This window comes from Aythya marila (genome assembly GCF_965140915.1).
Source record: "Aythya marila genome assembly, chromosome: Z".
NCBI classification, from domain to species: Eukaryota; Metazoa; Chordata; class Aves; order Anseriformes; family Anatidae; genus Aythya; species Aythya marila.
Genome location: NC_139080.1, coordinates 22816413 through 22834001, shown reverse-complemented (window position 1 = coordinate 22834001; position 17589 = coordinate 22816413). Strand labels below are relative to the sequence as shown.

At 39.0% G+C, this 17589-nt stretch overlaps 1 long non-coding RNA gene across 1 annotated transcript; it reads right to left on the bottom strand.

Moving 5' to 3' along the window:
* Positions 1–1558: 1558 nt before the first annotated feature.
* On the bottom strand, positions 1559–13254 carry LOC309890458. Its single transcript, XR_014319425.1, has 3 exons — positions 13118–13254; positions 4900–5148; positions 1559–3104 (listed from the first exon to the last, which is right to left on the bottom strand). It is a non-coding gene; the product is annotated as an uncharacterized lncRNA (long non-coding RNA).
* Between the last annotated feature and the right edge of the window lie 4335 nt (positions 13255–17589).

The window sequence follows — 17589 nt, the reverse complement described above, 5'->3', positions numbered from 1 at the left end:
ACAAGACGTTGTAAATTTATCACAGATATCACTACAGAATTGTTCTATATTGGCACATTTATGATAATGATACCTATCATGCTAAGCAATTAATAACTCCAGGTTTCTGTAACCATAGGGTGAATGGCATTTATTTTACATTCTGTGGCTTCCTTATCCCTATTCTAACCTTTAGTTGCTCTTATGTGTGGCTAACATTGACAATCCAAATCTCTTAGTTTTTAGCATTTGTGCACAATAAGTAAAAATTTTATTTGGGGGAAAAATAATGACTTTTTCAGAATATGTTAAAACTGTTGTGGATTTTTTTTTCATCATGTAAGATATTTTTAACTGCAATCAAGAGTCAGTTTGTTTTCCTCACCTTACTGCCTTACAAACTCTTCAAATCACTTTCTTCAGTTATTCTTTCCCTTTCTACCCTCCACCTGAAAAATGCAAATGGCATAGTTGTAAGTGATAAGAAATGTTCTCTTTTCAGTATTTTATTCCTTCTCCTTCGAGCAAACAAAATATAAAACATTGTCTTTGTTTGACTAGCATAACTGAAAACAACTACAGACTTTTCCTTTTTTGTATGGGAAGAATGGTTTTAGAGCAGTTTTTCTGAATCTAAAATAAACTTTTTTTTTACTTTTTTTTTCTTTTTTTTTTTTTTTCCAGTTATATCAGTCCTAAGTTCTCAGGCATGATATTTGCAAATAATAAAACTAAAGCAATGTTTTAAGTGTTTTAATTCAGAGGTTTCATCTCCTAGTTTCCTCCATCAGAAATAAATGTTAATACAAGTCTAATATGCTATGACTTTCCGGGCCACAAAGGTGAAAAAGTTGTGTATTAACTCATTTCCATGCCTGCAAACAAGCAAAAGCTCTCAACAGAGAAAGCGGCTTTACCAAGTGCTTTGAGAAGAGCACTTTAGCCTAGAGCTGTAATTACTCTTTAATATGATCTCTATAAATAATATCTTTAAAGTATTGTGCTTTGTTGAACTAAGGTTGGGAAGGTGCATAGATTGATTAACCACGCTATTAACAAAATAGTAGAGATTACATTTGAGCATCGTGACAGCAGCAACTCAACATATTTTCGTGAATATTTTTCGTCATGTTGTAATTAGACAGTGTGCATTGAGATTAAACACACAGCTTTCATGAGAAGATACCCCCTTGAATTTGCACAGAAAAAAATTAAATGAGGAGAAAAAAATAGACTTATATGTTATCATTGGTGAGACAAATCCATTTAAATCCTTATGCAGGTAGCACAGAAACCTCTTGATTCATGGAAAAACACTCAGTGTAAACTATAGCTGTTGCAATTAAGCCCTTAGGGCACTACTTTCCAACCTTTTTATAGCTGTTTGTCTTTACCTGAAATTAAACTTTATTGTATTTCCCTCTTGATCCTAAACCCATTCCATGTTCTGCAAAAGTGAGAGAAAAAGTGTTTCAATTAAAAGTTTGTCTAACTTGTACATTTTGAGAGGGCAGTTGTGATGCTGTTGCTGTTTTGCTGTGGTACAAGTGAGGCAAATTTCGTAGACGAGGTAATAATCTTTAATTAGAAGAACTGATAGAACTGGAGAAAACAAACAAGCTTGTGAACTTGACTGACATCCATTAATCAGATCTGACAAGTAGCAAAATCCAAACAAAATACAAGTTAGATGTGATTGTTCATAGTATAATAAAACATTTTAATCAATTAAACCATGGGAGAGAGAACAGTTGCTAACATGAATGTACAGGGATGAATCAGCAAGAAAACGGTAAGCTTTAGAGACAATGTCACTACTGAGTCCACAATTTGTTTATCCATTGTTAAGAATTTAGTTCCCAGGATCACTTTTTGAAAATGATTTGCAGGTCCCCTTTGAGGATTGGACTGTGCAAGGAATGGAATTTTTTTCTTTTATTTAAAAAATATTTTCCTATCATTTGCTGTGTTTTGTCCTTAATCAGTTATCTCTGTGAGTTCATTGTAACAAATAATGGTTGATTACTTTCATACACATAATTCTCATAAGGGTATTTGATGTGCTTGATGTAATATAGCATGTTTTAAAAAGTGGATAAACAAGACTGGTGGAAATTCTTTGGGGCACTGGCATCAATTATGTTAAATATGTTGGTATTCATGAGTTTTGCATTTGCTGTGCTGGCGAGATTTGGTTCTGATGGGTGCTTGTTAGTAGAGGGGAAATTTGCTTTGGATTAGGAGTTTAACACTGGAAGCATTGTTTGAAAAGGGAGGTGGAAAAGGGCTCCAGGAAGAATTCTTCAAGGATGTATGTTAGTAGGTGCTGTAATTATTTAACAATTTTCTATACACATACCAGCATCAAAACATATGTAATAGTCAGGAACGTGCTGTCAGTTAGGTTTTCCTTTCTGCATTGTTATGTTCATAGATGGTATTCTGTTGTCTAATTCAAAAGCATAGCCTGTGCCTCACAGAGCATTTTTTAAAGACTTTTTTCTACTGTGTTTTGCATGGTGGCTGATTTTGTGAAGAGTGTGTTGATTTGTGGTTTCCTATACAGGGTAATTTGTACTGTCATTTTTTTGTCAGCCATGTTATCTAGAAAGATGACGTTCATATGCTAGCACAGGAAGAGTAGTAAATATTGAATTTGCAGCAGAAATCTGTGGAGAAAGTCAGGTGATAAAGATGTGTGTATTTTAGATACAGAGAAAGTTTGGTGGCACAGCTGTCTCAAACACCCTCCCATTAGTAGTTCATGAACAAAATGGCATATTGGTATGAGGGAGACATTTTAAAATATTTTCAACATTTGGTTGCCCCACCCTAATGATTTGCACAATTATTTTTGAGTAGCAACCACATCCATCACTGATTTAGGTGTATCAGCATTCTGTTAAAGGAAAGAAATTATTGTGTGCTTTTTCAGTTCTTTCTTTACTTCTAGCAGAAACCATCTTGAATTAGTCCACTGTAAAACCAAGAGACCTTTGGGGGGGATTCCTCTGAGATATGGATATTCATAAACTACTTTTTGAGGTATTCACATGTTGAATTACAGTGTTCTTGTCAGGCTGTTCAGCATTTTAGGCCTGCAGAGACATTTTCTTCTGCTAACGCTGAAAAAAAATAAAAGAAAATTTCCAGGATATGGTTGTGTTCTTTTCCATGACACATCTATATTTACCATATAGCTAATTTGCCTGCAGTTTGTCTGTGTATTTATGTTTCAATACAATTATTAACAAGTAGATTTCTACATATATATATGTATCATCAATGTGCTATAGCCTAAATCTGAAAAATGCTAGATGAGATATGTGTATATATAAATCATGTATGCCAATATAGCATATATATGCACAAATATTTAAATGATAAGCATTTGTCCTTTTAATGTAAAACCCCTGTAGTAAAAGGTTAATTATTCTTTAGTTTCAAGGCAAATAATTGTCAATAAAAACATATGGGCATGAAAGGTATATAAACCATAGAATCACAGAATGGTTTAGGTTGGAAGGGACCTTAAAGACCACCCATCTCCAGTCCCCTGCCATGGGCAGGGACACCTCCCACCAGACCAGGTTGCTTCAAGCCCCATCCAGCCTGGCCTTGAGGACCTCCAGGGATGGGGCATCCACAGCTTCTCTGGGCAGCCTGTGCCAGGGCCTCACCACCCTCTGAGCGGAGAATTTCTTCCTTATATCTAATCTAAACCTACCCTCTTTTAGTCACACGTAACTTTGCAGAACTTGAATGATATCCCAGAAAGTTAGGTAATTTAACAGGCATGATGCTTCCAGGGAGATTTAAAATATAAGGATCTACTTTTTCAAATACAGGAGCATTATTTTTCACATGAATAAGCTTGTTGTCTTCAGTGTGATGGTTAACTGAAACAGAGGTGTACACCACACTCTAGATCTGTGACCTAAGGGCTTGTTTACACTGAGTCAGAAAAGTACATTAAATCTACATACATTGAAACAACTTCATTTCATGTGATCCAGCTCCTGCACACACAAGCTGTTGAAATAACATAAAGCCTGTATACTTATTTGAAGCTCATGAAATGGGACACGTAATGTTTTGCTAACCTTCACATGGTGCCTTGCCACCCTTCCCAAGCTGTGAATACCTCATCAGAGTCAGGAAGGTAAGTTGTAATTAAAAGCAGCTTTTCTGTTAACTTTCTGAGGTGGTATTAGGTGTTTTTCCTGCGAAGCCAACAGCACTTCAGCAGCATGTAAATTGTTTAGGAAACACAGGGAAATTATGGGAATTTAGTAATGCATAAATAAGTGGCACAAGCCACTGTTAGCTACTGAGATTTTGAATAGCCAAGCTTCACTGGAAGCTTGAAGCTTTTCTTTAGGGAATAAAAATGGAATTTAAAATGCCAGAACTACTGTTTTTCATCTCTCTGGTGCCCAACATGGAAAGCTGTGCCTTCCCAGCTATATGTAACCACACTTCCAGAGGTTAGTCTGCTTCTGCTCTATCATGTACAAGAAACACCCTCACTGTCACTCACTATTCAATATTGAAAGCATTTCCATTTGATGGATTACAGTCATCAGCATGATGCTACAAAAATTGGTAAGGACAGATGGGGTGTTTTAAAGATGGAAGACTGTTGGGTATATTAGTTTCAGAAGGCAAACGATCCTCTGAGGCTTCTTACCACCCTTTGTGTCACAATACCTCCCTCGCCCAACAAATATGCAAACCATTATTTTCCCGTGAATTCTGTTGTCCCTTAATGTTTGCATAAAGAAGGAAATCATCTGGAGTGCAGTGGTGCATTGTCTCCTATTTATGGGACTGCAATTAAAAGGGGAGTGTTTAACCACTACTGAATACTGAAGACCTTCCTCTCCTCTTGGAGCTGAATGAAGTAGTTTAGCTACTGACCTTCAGAGAAGGACCAGCCTTTGAAAGATGAAGAATAGAGTGATAAACAGAGGCTTATTGATCTCAGGTGAAGGGTGCTGCCTTGGGAAAAGGAAAGTAAGTCCAGGCGGGCCGTGGTGGAATGAGTGGGATAAAAGGCCAGTTCTACCACATCCAAATATCATGCAGATGCCCCAGCAGTTGTTTTACTTTCTTATGTATGACGTAGATAAAAGGAATTCCAGTCATGCTGTCTGTATATGCAGGCTTCTGGAAGGAAAGAAAAAGCAGATGTTAGTTCTCTTGTAAAGGAGGGATCAGCACTCTGAACATTGTGGGAGTGATTCCTTAGGAAAGAAATGCGAGTAAAAAGTCTGTTAAGAAGACTACAAGGTAGGGAGGAGCTGCTGACATTGAGAAGTAATGCTTAGGAAGCAAAACCTGTTAGTAGCTGCAGAGGAAATGGATGTGAACAGTTAGTATGTTTGATGTATGGCTGGGAAGAGATGAAGGAGATAAGTGAAAATAAATATCAAATGGAGCAAAAGGATATCCAGCGGTCTTCTCAAAGTCTTGGGAGAACAAAGGAGCAGTTGAAAAAGGAAATGAAAGGAGGTGAACTAATATCATAGCACAGGGACTGTGAACGTACAGGCACTCTGCAAAACCATTCAGCAGCATAAGTCAGGAAATGCAATTAAGGTGAATGCCACGCTAGGCAGAAAGCTGCCATGTCCACTTTCTGGCTGTAATGGCAGCAGTCATGCAACCCCTTAATCAACCAGTTTGGCTCCCTTTTCAAGGTAGATTAATGCTTTCCTCTTATGACGTTATTGAAGAGCAGAAGCGCTGGTCTGTTGGAAAAGGAGGTAAAGATAAATAAAGGAGAGGGAGAAGGGAAAAGTCATTAAGTCTGTGTATGATGAAGACCACAAAGAAGAAGGTGTTTACAAAATGAAGGGACAGAGAGAAGGGAAAAGTAAGGAGAGAACAGAGGAGATGGAGAGGTAATAACTAGCACAACACTCCAAAAAGAAAACCCCAGACCTATGCAAATATCCTACTCCACTTAATGAAATAAATGCATACATAAAATCAAGTCTTTGGACTTTTGGCAGAAGATTGAAATGAGATTTCAGTACTTTCCCATTTTTGGCCTGACATTGCTCTGTCAGAGCCTTGAGGTTGTTTACAGCCACTTGAGGATTAAAGGCTGAAAATGTATTAGAGACTTCTGAATAAAAGGCTGGAACCTAAGTCAAATAAAAGTATTCTGGTGTTTTATTCCATTTGTTCTAGGGGAAGTAAAATTCCTAAATACTTCTTCTGATGTGGGCTGGATTTCTTATTCATAGAAGGGACAGTCACAATTAAAGTCCTAGAAGTCTGCTAATTTATCCCACTTAATAATTCTCATCACAGCTGGAGGGAGATCCAATGGTCCCGTGCCATAGTGCAGCAAATGCAACCTACCTAAGTTAATGATACTTTACTTGAAGGTAAGCAAGATGGACTCATATACTATTGCTTTCATAATCAAGTGCCCAGTTTAAAGAATTAAACTGGAATATATTTCAGTTGTTCTCTCATGCTTGAAATTAATTAGCCAGGTGTTAAGTATAATTTCTGTTTGCTGAAAGTGTAGAGCTGAGGCAATCAGATGAATCATTTGGCACATAATCTTATTTCTGTATGTAACTTGCAGCCTTGTAAGGGACTGAAGTAGTAAACTGTAAACATATAGAGATACGTGTATTTTTTTTATGTTTTGCACACTTTTTGCATTTGGCATTACTTGACTACTGAATAATTTAAAAATGACTCAGTTCATGTGAGCTTTGCTGTGTTTTTTGTTGTTGTTTGTTTGTTTGTTTTTAATTAATTGGTTGTGTTTAAAGAAGTCGATAAAAAGAGTGGAAATATTCCTTTCTGTCTGAAATTTTGGCAAACCTGGTTTGTTTTTTATGGAACATTTTCATAAATATTGAAGCTGACAGTGACCTTTTTTAAAGAGAAGAATCTTTCTGAAGGAGGCCGCTAATGCTACGTACCATTGTAAAATCCATTGTCTATGCTCAGTCTGTGCTATACTACTACTGCTTGCTGAACTTTGCTGATCAAAATATTAAAAGTTGACAAGTCACAGTGCAGTTATTATACAACCTGAAACAGTCCATATTTGTTTTATATAAATTTCCATTTCCATTGATAGAAGTTTACATCATACAAACCTAAATGAAAATGAGTTCCTAGTGCTTTGGGGGGAATAATACACAGAAATCCTTTCCTGTTTCCCTCCCCGACACTCTGGCATTTTTGCATAGATGTCAGACTTCAGTTACAAAAGCACAAAGTAAACACAGCAGTGAAAAAAATGATCTTGATTTAATCACACAAGTTTAGCCTGTCTGTCCCCTTCAATCTTCCTATAACATACCACCATTATTTCTCACATGGGACATCCCATGGCAAAAAAAACACCAGATCATTGTATCTGTGTATTTTATACAATACAGAAAACTGTCTTGAGTGAAAACATTGAGTTTCTAAGGCTCTGTGGCTGTGTGAATTCAATCTGCTGTTTATTTCCAGCATATATTATTATTTTATAGAAAAAGAAAGAGAAAGTTTTGCATGTGTCATGTGCTTATAGAAAACAGTTACTGCCTTGCAGCAGCTTGATGGTGTAGGGAAAGAGGAGCAAATGCAGAAGTTCAAAAACTGACAGATCTGGTGAATATACTAGAACAAAGGTCAAAGATGAACTTTTATCGTATGTTCAAGTTTCTTTCTCTCTAAAAAAAAAAAAAAATGTTCTCAAAAGAAGTTCTAAAAATGGCAGCCAGATCTTGTTAAAAACAACCATCCCTCCAACTCAGATAACTTCATATGGAAAAGGTGATAGACTAGCCTACTCTCTGAACAATGTAAAATCATCTGAAGATTCTCTTATTTCCAAAATTCCAGTTTAAAATGTTATCAGTTACATTACTGTTCATCCAGAAAACCCAAAACCATTATTACTTTACTATTGTTAGCTTAAATTTTCATAACAAATATGAAATGTAAAAAATTTTATCTTATGTTTCCTAGCATTTAAGATTTTGTTTCAAAAAAGGTATGCTGGATTTTCTCATTTAAACCATGCTCCTGAGATTTTGAGAGCTCCCATTAGTGCTGGGAATTTCCTGCTGACATAGATCTCAAATTAAATTAAAAAATTATAGTAATAAGCATGTATGCAATAAATAATATGAATCTCTAAACCCTATTACTAGTTGGCAAAATGTAGACTCATTTAGGTCTGTTACTGAAAATGGATATTTAGATTGTAACAAGCTGATTTTCTGTAGGCTAGGATGGAGAAGGGATGTGCTTTTCTAGTGCAATGACGCTAGGGATAATGCAGTGCAAGTATAATTGCATTTGCTTAGAGTTCTTTTGTGTGGTGCATTTTGACTGTGAAATGCTGGGTAGTCAGTCAGAAGTTAGAGTGCTAAATGATATGTTGAAAAGAGGCAGAAGCAACTCATTAATTCCATCCTATTTGTTTGTCTTGTTACCAAGCCCCAGCACTATTTTCTCCAGTAAAATATTTTTTCTAGATGCATATAGCATTTGAACCACATTTTATCACCAATAATCATCGATAAGTCTTTCACGGTGGCTAAAATACAGGCTTGTGGCATGTATGTTAATGCAGCTTAGGTAACATGGTAAGAACAGGAATTCCTCTTCTGATCATCAGAAGAAAGAAAGCAGAACATACAGTTAAATTCATGTGTAATTGCAAGAAATCTGATTTCACAGGTTATTCATAAAAAAGTGTTTAGGACACAGGAAGGCAGGTTTAACATTACAATAAACAGGCACAGTCCCATTCCAAACCTTAAGTATACACAGCAGTCATTCCATGTATCACCTGTGACAAATGCTGTAAGGAATATCATTGTTATGCTGTGGCATTACTGCAGATTTAATTGAGACACTAGAATATTTTTCTCAATCATCCAGCTCCACTCAAATACTAAAAGTTCACTTGCAAATACATTTTAACATTTACTGGCTTGAAAAAAATAATCTATTAATACTTTACTACTTCATTTAGACTTCAGTTCAGGAGGGATTGGAGCACTAAGGTAGATAGGTCACCATTACGTTTTATTGCTCCTTTGTCTTTGTGCAGTGAGAATTTTTTTTTTTTCCTAGTCTGTTTTTCTGCTTTATTAACTGGTGAGTATTACTGTATAGTTTCCACCATTACCTACATCAATAATGCTACACTTGGCGTCCAGGAACAAACAGCAGTATTTTGTACAGGTCTTAGAAGCTAAGCAAAAGACAGGGATAAACACTGACCATGTTCTATCCATGTCAGACAAGGATACAGCTTTGTGTAACTAGTCATACTGTAAATCAATCAAAACCTCAGATTAATTTTTAGTATGGTTAAAGTTCCCCTTCATGTCAGTCTTGGGTATTCTTTGATCTTTGGAACATTATTAATGCCACTGGTGTATTTTGTTGGTTTTGAGGAGAAAAAGACCTTATGGAAAGTGTGTGCTGGAAGTGAGCATTAAATAAGCAAACAACCAATCATATAAGGAGAACAGTCTGCGTATGAGTAAAATGGGCTGAACTGAAGTAGCTAATGAAACTCCTGAGCACTTTGATGTTTTGTTTTCCTAAAATACTCAGGAGTATGTGAGTTTTCCATAATCAAACAGGTAAATACATATTTTTAGTGCTCTGCCTCCTACTTGTTGCTTGTTAATTTCAGCTATGAAGCATTCTCATTGTGGGAATTTATTGAAATAATCCTTTTCCACATATTCATGTTCTAGAGAATTTCAGAAATATATTTTAACTTCTTTTAATCCAATAGATATGAATAACAGCATTCCCACTGAACTTTGGTTCTGGCACATGTGTTCTAAAAATCTTCCATTTTTAAATAACTTATGTAAGTAAAATAACTAAGGCTCTTCTCCCCATTTTTTCATGTGTAATTTTCCAGAGAGAATTTAACAAGTGGACTGAAAACAAACAAACAAAGAAGTCCAGCAGTAAGGCATGTTTAGACCAGAACACAATACAGAATTGTCAGACAAATATGCAGGGTAATTTAAGATTCAGTGCTAATACCATTTATAACAATGGCTTGGAAAAGAAGAAAAGAAATTTTGTGCCAACAGTTTATCCAGTCATGCAGAATCAAAGTCTCCCCATGCAAATAGTTCTGTAACGAGCATAATGAGGCAAGACTTTAAAGGTATATATGCTTTATCAGAAAAGCTGGCATCAGAAATCTTGGCTACAGTAGCAGGATCTGCATACTTTATTCTCTGCCGACTCACACTTTTCAAAGCTAAAACTCCCTGTAAAAAGAAGGGGAAGCTTTCCAACCCCCAGCACAGGCAGGGTTTATACAAAAGGTGTTGCAACAGCCAGGACAGCCCCTCGGTCCTGGATCTAGGGGCAGAAGTCCATGTTGCTGGGGCGTTGCAGCGCCCAAGGCCTTCACCATCAAAGGGCCAGGACCACCAGGCCCATCTTCTGCCTGCTCCCAGGACAGGCCACGAGGTTTCACCCCAACCCTAACCAAGGCTTGGGAGCAGCACAGCAGACCAGGGACACCTGCCCCAGTCCTTAGCCAGCAGGCAGGGACTGGCATGAAGTAGCCCAAGGGCGGTGCTGGTGCTTGACAGCCCCTCCAACAGAGCCCAGTCCTGTGAGGTACAGAGCCATATGCTGAGGTAGGACGATCTGCAAATCTGTCAAATCTTTTCTGGGAGAAAGTACATTTCTAAGGCTGTCTAGATGTTGTATATTCCTGATTTTGACGCATAGAGAATTTCATATAGGCAAATTATAAACTTCAGGGAAAAATTAACAGAATAATACACTATAAGTGTAAGATCAAGCAACTAAAAATGAATTTTGAAATCCAAGGGAAAGTGGAAGTTTCTTGCACTGGAAAGACAGTAACACTGGGAGATGGCCACTAATCATCAGTACAGCTCTGCGTTCCCTCATCGTCATTGTCTGCCTGAGTTTTGCTTTAAATGCAAGTCATGTTAATAAGCTAAATGATCCAGCAATGCAGTACTACAGAGCTGAGGTAGGACAGATTATTCTCACTACTTAATTTTACTGGATAGCATGGATGTTCTTCTTCAGTGTGACAAATACTGATGAGAGTGCAGATCCAGTCCAACAAACATGTTGAAGACATTTTTTCCACAGCTCATATTCTTAACACACGTGTTTCAAGCAAACCCATTGTGATTAGGTCATTTTTTTCTCCCCTCTCTCCTCAGGGCTGTGCTATGCAGTCCTGGCAGCTTCTGGATGCAGCCTCCGATGTACTCAAAAATTGGTGCCTAGAGCTGAGACAAGGCACTCTGAGACCACATCAGGCCAACAGGGCCTTTTAAGGAGACACTGGAGGGACACAAGGACAAAGCTTCTGCCATGGCACGTACTGGATTCAAATCTGACACGACCAAACCCCAAATCAAAGTCCCCACCTCATGCTGAGCACACATCCAGACATACCAATAGACGATTACTTTTGGTCCCACCAAGGGTATGGAAGTAGCCATGGCAGGATGTGTCCCCACCTGCAGGCCAGGCGACCAGGAAAGCACGCTGCCATACGAAGTTACAGGTACCCACAGACCATGTTCTGGGGCCGCAAGGGGAACAAGGTGGGGATTTGTTAGCCCTGGCAGCTCTGTCACTGCACTGAGGTGCTGCCTCAGTGTATGGGAAGGAAGGAGCCACTCACTCAAAGACAAACATGCACTGTGACTTGCCACTACACCAGCAAGAACCTGGCCTTTGAGGGGCCACTCTGTTGCTCCATCCTTAGCAGACCCAAAAAAATATAGAGGATGCAGGTGTATGTGGGAATATTGTACAGAAGAAAGAAATGGGTCTCTTGGGAAAGGTGGTGACAGGGAGGAGTAGGGGGGACCACCTCTACTGTAAGAGAATCTAGTGAAAGCCTGTGGTTTGTGGAATATATATATATATATTATTTATTTATTTATTTATGTGGGAGATCAGCTAAAGGCTGTGTTGGCTTCTGGACTTCTTTGCCAAAGATATATTTTAAGCATAGCGCTTGTCTGTGACCTTTTCTTTCCCCAAGACAATTCATTATTTTGGCTCGCCTTCATCAAGTACTGCTTGTGTGTAAAGCAATCCTTCACACAGACAGGTCGTAAACGTCAGGGAAGTTTATAATAGAAATCCTGAGACTAGCATCAGTGCCCAATGCCAGCAACTGCTCTGCAGCACTGTGTGCACCCAGCCCTTTGTAAGAAACCCATCTGGGTAGAACCCTTGCTTACAGAAGATCCACCTGTTCTGGCTTTCAGTGGCATCTAGGACAAAAACAGAGCTGTTGATCAGGACACACTGCTGTTGCTGATGCCATTAAGCAGGAGAATTCACTAGGGCAGGAGTGTGTGTTTAAGTACCAGGACACCTGCTCCTTCACGGAACAAGTTATTCTAATTACGAAAGTATTCATAATGTCACGGAAGCTATTAAAAATAAAAGACGAGTCAGTAGTGTGACTTTCAGCCTCACAATTGACACATGGCTGTATCTGTACAAACAAGGTGGCATTTCCAGAGGTGTTTTTACATTTTGCCATCAGAGGTGTTTTGTTGTTGTTGTTTAAAATAAATGTATGTGCAGTATGAAATCTGAATCTTTTACAGTTCCAGGCAATTCAGTGTAATTTAGTTGGAGAGCCTTTAGTTGGAGGCTGATGTTACCAAAATCTCTCTCAATCTTGTTCTCAGAGTGAAAGGATAATCTTGTTAATTCACTGACCTAGGGTTCAGCAGCTCTGAAATCTGCATCCCTGTCTGCCACAGACTAAGTCCCTCCAGCTTCTGGTCCTACCTCATCTGGGGCAGGGAACCTCCCTTATTCGGCATTTGTGGTGCAGCAGCACTCCCTACGCCATTGTAATACAAATAATAGATACTGTAGTGTAAGAGGAACCTGTCAAAGTCGCTGAACTCTCCTTGGTCTTGTGCCAACTCCTGACGAAACCCTGCAGGAAACGTGGCTGACAGAAGCCGCTTGTTGGCCCAGCGCAGCGTCAGGCTGCAGCAGCAAGCACAGTCCAAGCATCGCTTCTGCCGGTGGTGCTGCCTGGTGGCCTCTGCGGTGTGACCAGCAGAGCATGGCTGGCCTCAGGGGACAGAAATAGAAGTACCTTTGGTCCGAGGAACGTGATGAACGAGTCCTCCAGAGCTGCTGGCTGACAGCAACGCTGCTGCGCTGCTCCCCTCCTCCCTTCCGAAGGCCACGGGCAAACCACAAACTGCATACACCTAGCAGGGAAACGAGAAGAGATAAATCAAACAAAAAGGCGGTTCGGCTTGATAAACCGGATATGTTTCCACACTCACAGGCTCGTGACATCTAAACATTATGGTAATAGCTTACTGGCAGAACTGCAAAAATAGGATCACACACTCTTTCTTTGGCCATTCAAAACTATTCAGCCTGGCACAGCCCTTGCATGGACTTTGGCATGCCACCTGCCTTCCAAAAGCCTTTAATGATGCAGTTCATTGCTCAGGGGTAGGTAAGGGCACAACATGACTATGTTTTGCTGTTTTCTTCCCTGTAAAGCAGCTACAGGCCTATGAGAAAGAATTATTTTGCCAGTTCAGCCTGCCAATAAGAACAGGTGGTTGCACAGCTTCCTCTAAAAGGTACAAAATGCCATGCATGCAAGGAGGCAAGAAAGGAAGAAAAAGGATTCTGTGAGAACGAATTCAAGGACAGAAGCAGCTCAGGTTTTGTCAACAGCACACAGCAGCTCCAGGGCCTCATTACTGGAGCTACAAATGAATGCAAATACAAACAGGGGAATCACGTTTCACTGGGGTACTAGCTGTAGTGTGGGCAGAGCAAGATCTCACTCATTTGTGATCGGTCTAGATAGCATTTATTGGTTTGTTTCCATGAAGGGAACTTACACCTGAGTGCCAGTGTAAGGAAATTGTTCTCCAAAGTGCTGAACTCAGCGTCACATGCTAAGAAGAGGTCCTATCTTCTCCCATCCCCCTGGCCCATAAGCTTTTTCACCTCACTAAAGCACATCTTTGCTTTTCACACTCTCCTCTCTCCACTTAGTCCTGCATTGCCACCACTTTCCATCAGCCTCCTCTACTTCTAAGTAAGAGTTCTGCTTTTGAACACAGAGACTCAGAGTCAAGTTTGTCAAATTATCAGATACTCTGCACAAAAGTTTCAAGTGTCAGTCAAACCAGACCAGCCATCCATTCCTCCAACCCAACTGTATGCAAGCTTGTTTTGTTAGACGCTGTGTCTCCAGACAGTAATTGTTTTCCTTCTCCATAGAAGATGACTGAAGAATAGCAGAATATGTTATTTATATTTATTATATAGCCTTATATATTATACTTGTATTTATATATTATTATATAGTCAGAAATGCTTTTCTTTCAGATTTCATTTTCAGATCATTTCTGTTTTCTGTATAACCCAATTAAGGTAAACATCCTTAACTCTGCTATTTCTTTATGTAGATATTTTTAAGTATGCTATCCCTGGTTTACCCGAGACACTGGGTCCAAAAGCTCTGCTAAATTTCTCTGTGAGGGAAAATTGGATGACAGCCATCTCTCTGTGAGGACGTAAAATAACATCATGCGCTCTCATTTACCCTGCTTGTTTTCCAACTGCAGAGAGTTTTCTGAGTTTTTGGGAGATGGAGCATCAGGATCTGCAGCTGGTCTGCTCAGATGCAGGGTAGACTTGTTGTCTTTGCACTTGTGGAGATTTATAAAGAAACAGTTTTCCCATGTTTTGTTTCCCGGGGAAAAAAAAAGAAAAAAAAAAAAAAGCTCTTTAAAGAAGTTATGACCAAGACAACCAATGGAGAAACCTCCTCTGCTGTAGCTGAACTCCTACAGAGCTGGAGCACTTGTCAGACGGACATGCCCTGCCCGACAAAGCAGTCTGCAGCTAATGTGCAACCACACAGAAAGCACAGGAGTAGCCTTTAACTCCATGTGTAAGGGCATTAGCAAAATAACAAGAAGCCAAACGAGGACAAGAGGATGGCACAAGATGTTTTAGCCTAATACTGTTGTCTCCATGTACACAGGCCATCAAACTTTGATACTCAATAACATGGTTTGTTTCACTAAGAGGAAGGAGCCAAGGAAAGCAGGCTGGCTCTATAGCATAAACATCCTGCAAACAAGAGTGTCTTTCCCTTTCCCATACAGGGACTAGCTGCGATTAGTAACCGTGTAACTTGTCAGTAAAATAGGAAGAGGACTGCATGAAAGCTTTTATCCACAATTCTGACTCCTTCTCCTGTCCCCACATTTGCTAGCCAGCCCAAGGCTCCTTTTTTTCTTGTGATCCATCACTTGAGCTTTAATCCTTGCTAGTATGCTAAGGGTTTTGCTGGGCAGAGGACATCATAACTCACAGTTTTGAGATACCTCTTAGCATGGAAAAGTCCTCTGAATTTAAATCAATCTTTTTTTTTTTCTTTTTTTTCTTTTCTTTTTTTTTTTTTTTTCCTGAAATTAGGGAAGATAAAACACACCCATACATTAACTATCATTAATTTTAAATATGTAGAGTTACAAAACTGATACTGTGTCATTAAAGTAAAGCCAAGACTAAAAGGAAATAAATATAATGAATGCAAATATTTAAGGTCCTACATTCTGACATAAGTTAAGTCAGATTTTCAAAGCTGATGACCATCCAGTTCCTCCTTAAATTATCATACACCCTTTTTCTCTTTTTTTCTTTTTCTTTTTCCTTTTTTTTTTCTTTCTTTTTTTTTTTTTTTTTTTTAATCTGGGATTAATCTATTGTTCTTATTTACTTTTTTTGAATAAACAGGATAGATATAATCTTACTGTGCATAGCAGACTTGCTTAAAAGTGAAATTTAATATCAATTGCACAACTGAGTAAACTTAATTCAGATCAAAGAAAAAGAAATGTATTAAGTACCAAATAACTTTCTTTTACAAGTAGCCCAGTGCTAATCACAGGAAAAAAAAATATTTCTGGATGTTAATTTCTAGAAAAATTGAAAAGGAATCAATATTACAGAATCCTTGTGATCCTTATTTCATTATGATATCATATTTTTAACACACCCTATAAAGGTACTTGTCTGCGAAGCCAAAACTTTTTGCTCATACTGTTGGTGTGCTCTTGTTGGAGCTTGTTTTGAGCTCTGAAGCTCACCCAGGCAGAAAGTAGAATACCTTACGATTTTCTTTTGCTCACGACTCGACTAAAATCAGATCAGAAGTTCCATTGCAGTGCACAGAAATGCCAGGGAGAGCACTGGTGCTGCCTGGCACATGAATAACAAGTCTACACAATCTGAAATCATGTCAGTTTCATAAAGAATACATAAACAATTTGTATTTACAATGTGTGGGAGAAAAAAAAAATAAATTAAAAAAAACACATTTGCATACTAAAAGCTTAAATACCTAGGAATTTGCTGCAGCTGATGGTTGCTGAAGTAATTTTAACACTGACAGCAGGTCAATGACAGAAGAGTCCAGATACAGTCTGTTTACAATTTCAGACACGCTTGAAGCCCTAGTGGGAATTTCTTTTCTGAAATTTGCCTAGCAGACAAGACCCAAGAGTCAGGAAGTGGCAGAGCTGTTGTTCTCAGCCCGAGAGGCTGCAGAAAAAAAAAATAGTTGCTGAGTCAGACAGAATTTTCCCTGAGGACTCTGGCTGGAGCCCAGCCTTTAGAAGACCTGCCAGCTCACCTAAGGGTAAAATCAAAGCTTTAGAAAAGCCTGTACAGCTCACAAAGAGATAATCTCATTATTTTTTTCTAGATTTCTTTTTTTTATATATATAAAGTTAGTTGCCACATCTCTTCTGTGGCAGAGAAATATCTTGAGTCTTGTAAAACCCATAAATGCAGTTTGTATAACGTCTTCCCAACCTCAGCCACCGCTGGCGTAGCCAAGAGCTCTGAGCTGCTGAATGCTGCTGTACCTGCTCCTGTTACCATGGAAATGGACATTGGCAAAAGTGGGATAAGAGCTTTAAAGTAATTACCAATATAATTAGCATTTTCACCTCTTAGGAGATTAGCTCTTCCCAAGTCCCCCCCAACTAGTGAAGCTGTCCAATTCAGACTCATCAGTGTAGCGATTAGTGTCTGGAGAGAAGTCAGCGGAGATGATCAATGTTGGAATGACACAAGAAAGGGGAGCATTGTTGGAGCTGTGGCACAGCGGATTCTTGTGGCCTTCTTTGCTTATTACTAATAAGAAACTCTTCTCTTTTGCTGTGAGTCACTGTTCCAGTTTCACCCTTAATTAATTCAGAGTCGAAAGAAAGGGCACTAACGTGAAGAGAAGCTCCCAGTGATGGCTCAATAAAGTTTGCAGAAGGAACTGAAGAGGGGGAAGGGCAAGGAGTCATTATGGCAACAAGTCTCAGGATATTCAAGAGGAAGAAACCTGAAATGACACGCTGCACAGCCGCCACGCTCTTATGTCTTAAGTGCCAGCGTTTTCCTTATGATCTGTGATTGTCTCAACGAAATGCATCAGACAATGAGCTGCTCGCCCAAGCAGCGCTGCCCTGCCATCACGCTCACCAGGAACCTCTCACCCGAGCAGGAAGTGCACCCACTCGCGTGCTG